Below are 4,099 nucleotides of genomic sequence, written 5' to 3'. Positions count from 1 at the left end.
TGATGCTTAATTACCAAAATACTTATCCTATAATTAACAATTATTTATTAAATTAATAAAATAATATCTTAAAAATTAATAAAATAGTACTATAAAAATTATAATTTAATTCTAAAAATATCAAAAAGATTGTAATACACAAATTTTATTATATTTGTCGGGAATGATAAGTGACTTTAAAATTGTTGTATTTATTATGATGTTGAATATATAATATTTGATATCGATGATGAATAATTTTAAAATTATATTGATATTAATAATTAATAATTTGAAAAATACTTCCATACTTATAATTTTATCATTTTCGTCACTATAATATTTTTTTTATAGATAATTTTAAAAATATAAAATAAAAAACTAGGTTGAAAAAAATAAAACTAGTTCCACTGCAATTCAATCATAAAATCAGTTTAATATATTCGGTCAAATTTTAAAAACATTTCTTGTGCGTGACATGATTGGTAGCATTACTATGTATTACTCTACTGCTAATAATTAATGGGTTTCCGCTGCCATATGTAACGGGCAATCAACGCAAGTAATGTTAGGCCCAGGCCCAGCCATAGATCAAAGAATAATTCTAAGAACACTTTCGTTTTCCCTTTTCTGACCCTCAACGGATTTTACCTTTCGGCCTTTTGGACATGTTGGGCTGCCCATCCAACTGCTTTAGAACAATTCGTGTTTGTTTGTTTTTTTATTTATTTATTTTTAGTTTCTAAAAAAACAGATGAATTTTGTAATAATGAAAATGAAATCATTGCTAGTAATTGATAGCATAACAGAAACAACAAAAATAATTTGAATAGCTCTCCTTCTTTAGCTTCCAAAAACAGAAAGAAAAGAAAAGAAAATGTGAACACATTAACATCCAATGAATACAAAAATTGTATAAAAGATGATATATAACGGAAAAACGCGTCTTTCGCCTGCAAGGCTGCAACTTCTTACACGTCTCTTTCTAGTTTCTACACTTCCACGGCCATAAATTTTCCACCGGAAAAAGTGAAACTCTAACGTATCCATGACTTTCAGACACCGGAAAACTGGCAAGGCCAAGGGCAGAGCTTGCCTTGACAGCTAGACTACACAAGTGAGGAAGAGAGAGGGGTTTGTGAGCTTGACATTGTGGCAAAAGAAAGTAAATTTGATCAAGTTGCAATTCTTCCTCTTCTGGCACGTGAGGGATGCACATACCTAAATACATAGATTCTGAGCTACAAAGGAAGCTGTCTGGATTCTTTGCTGTAATATCACCAGCTTTGATTGGCTGCTTCAGCTCCTGTAATTTCCCATCATTGTCGATGATCTTGATCGTTGATGATGATGGTGATCTTGATCTTATTTCGCTTTGAGAAGAAGCACATGCACCCATTTTATGTTCTTGTTGCTGTTCTAATATTTGTGTCCTGTCTTGACAAAGGGAAGAGAGGAAGGTTCGGTTTTGAGAGTCAAAAATGGGTTGGATTTTCATGCTCCATTTTTTTTAAGGAAAATGACTTATTAAATAACTTTTTTTCCATTGTTTAATTGTAATAATGAAAATTAGTTAAAAATATTAAAGTATTTATCTCATAAGACCATAAATATATTAAGAATAATAGAAATTATATAATTTTAAAATTTTAGTGTTAAATATGAAAAGAATGAAAAAAATATAAATTATGAAAGCCGTCGGCGGCCGGTGGTGGTAGCCGGTAGTTGTGGTCGGTGGTAAATGGTGACTAGTGGTAGTAATTATGATGATCAATAAATTAAAAAAATGGATTTATAAGGTTTACCAATGTCTAGAAAATGTTTTACTCTCTCGAAAATTAGAAATTGTTTTCCTTATAAAATGACTTAACTTTCCTTTGACTATGAAAATATTTTCCGTTGAATTATTTTTTTGAGCGCCCCAAACAACGGAAAATTATAGAAAATATTTTCCTGCAAGTTATTTTACGGAAGCAAATGGAGCTTTAGAATCACTTCAAAAGTAATTTTAAGAGCATCTACAATCTTAATGTTAATATGGATTTCTCTATTTAATTGCCACATAAATAGAAAATTTTTTTTCAAAAAATGCTTTTTAATGGTAATATCCATTTGCTGTTAAGTTGATGTGTAAAAATAAAATAAAATAAACACTTTTTATTTTTAGAGAATTGGTTTGTACATTAAATTGTGAACGTAGAAAAGAAAAGAAGAAATAGGATACAAGCTAGTTCAAAAACTAAATGCTAAATACTAAAAGCTAAACGCTAAATGTTAAATATTATAAATGATAGAGATAGAGTTTTGATAGTCAAAACACTAAAAGGTAATTCAAAAGCTATCGGGGAATATAGTTTACGTACGAAAATTGCATTAATTAATTTAATTTCCTTTTTCCTTCATTAATTATTTCCATTAATATTTTCATGCTTCTATTTGATAAACTCATTAATTGTACTCCACTTAAAAAAAAGAACTTGTCAATTTGCAGTCTTCGTGCCCCTTGAAACTGGTACATTAAACCTATAGAAATTAAAGTAAAGATTTGTTTTGAAAATTAATTAGTCACTATTTACTAGAAATAATATGGAAATAAAATTTTTATTACACTTTGTAAAAGTTATGAATCAAAATAAAAAAAAAAAATTAATATGTATTTTCATGGATTAAAATGAAAAATATTGGGAAAAAAGGATAAAAATCTAATTAATATGTAAAGCTAGAAACAAGTTTGTATATGACAATTTCTTTTATTGGTGATGGGGGAATCCAAAATGCAATTATTTATGTAAAAAAAAGGAAAAAAAATATTAATAGAAAATAAAGAAAAAATAGTCAATTAAGAAACTAAATGTGATTTTGTTCATTTTACAAGCATTGAGGGGTCATACGACAAAGCCAAAGTAATATATGTATATATATATATAAAACAATTGTAGATGGTCATTTTCCTTATTGCCATTATCATCTTTTGTATTTCTACCTACCTTATGCTATCAATAGCCTCACTTTTTGAAATGAAATTTAGATTAATAACAAATAAGATTCCTAACAAGCACCCAAGTCGAATTTATTTATAGCTTTTATTTAATCATGTGCCATTAGTTTAAAGTGAAATCCATTAAATTATTAATCTATTTTGCTACTACTATTATTTAAATATTGCATGTATTCCACTTTTGGAACCTTTCTTACACTCAAAGCTACATCCTTTTGAAATTTATGCAAACTAGCTATTATTTTAATTTTTTTTTAATGTAAATCAATTGTATCTGATAATCCTATCGTTAGAGATCACTTAATCCGGTTTGAGGCCTAATCACAGTTAAGACTTTTCACTCATCTCTGTAGATGCATTTAATCGGAGGCATTGCCATATATCCAGCATACATTGCCATATATCCAGCATGCATTGCCAAATGGACCACAACCCATTGGTAGCTTATTATTTTAATTTAGTTGAATCTATATATATATATATATATATAAAGAATATCAATGTTTTTCTTTTGAGTATTAGATAGGAGAATTTTGAACTTCAATGATCAAAACATGCATTTTTTATTTACGTAGATAATTTTATTTAATCAACAAGGCTTAAATTTTGAGTATTTGATAGCCAAACTAGAAGGAAAGCATTTATTTGTGAATTTGTAAAAATTTAATAAATTTTGAACCCTAACTAAGATTAGGGTTTTTGTTTTTTCCAATTAAGATTAGGGTTTGCTATTGGTGGTCTTAGGTAAATCTTTTCTTGGATACATGCAGGTTATTATTGTTAATTTTGTACTTCAGTATAAGAATTCAATAAGACATGCCTTATTTATTTATTTTTTGAAAAAAAAAAAGACATACTTTAATTAGAGAACTCAATAAATAAATAAATAAGTTATCCTTTTCCCTTTACAAGATCTCTATGATACACAAAATATGCAAGAAAGTTCATTTGGTGAATATATAAGAGCACAACTTTCAAGTCACGTTATTGCTTCTTACGTGCAAGTGAAACAGGACCACTAGAAATTAATGATGATAAAGAGAATATTGTTTTTTTTTTAAAATTTTAAATACAATGTAGATATCAGGTACCATTTTAATCCGGCTCAAGGCCTAGACACAG

The 4,099-nt window shown here is 27.9% G+C and overlaps 1 long non-coding RNA gene across 1 annotated transcript; it reads right to left on the bottom strand.

Moving 5' to 3' along the window:
- Positions 1-800: 800 nt before the first annotated feature.
- LOC119369252 (uncharacterized) lies at positions 801-1,476 on the bottom strand. Its single transcript, XR_005176915.2, has 2 exons — positions 1,201-1,476; positions 801-1,088 (listed from the first exon to the last, which is right to left on the bottom strand). It is a non-coding gene; the product is annotated as an uncharacterized LOC119369252 (long non-coding RNA).
- Between the last annotated feature and the right edge of the window lie 2,623 nt (positions 1,477-4,099).

The sequence above is a fragment of the Jatropha curcas genome, chromosome 3, assembly GCF_041381405.1.
Source record: "Jatropha curcas cultivar XTBG-Jc1 chromosome 3, XTBG_Jcur_1.0, whole genome shotgun sequence".
Classification (NCBI taxonomy): domain Eukaryota; kingdom Viridiplantae; phylum Streptophyta; class Magnoliopsida; order Malpighiales; family Euphorbiaceae; genus Jatropha; species Jatropha curcas.
The sequence above is the reverse complement of the archived record's forward strand: the minus strand, read 5'-3'. Positions and strand labels throughout refer to the sequence as shown.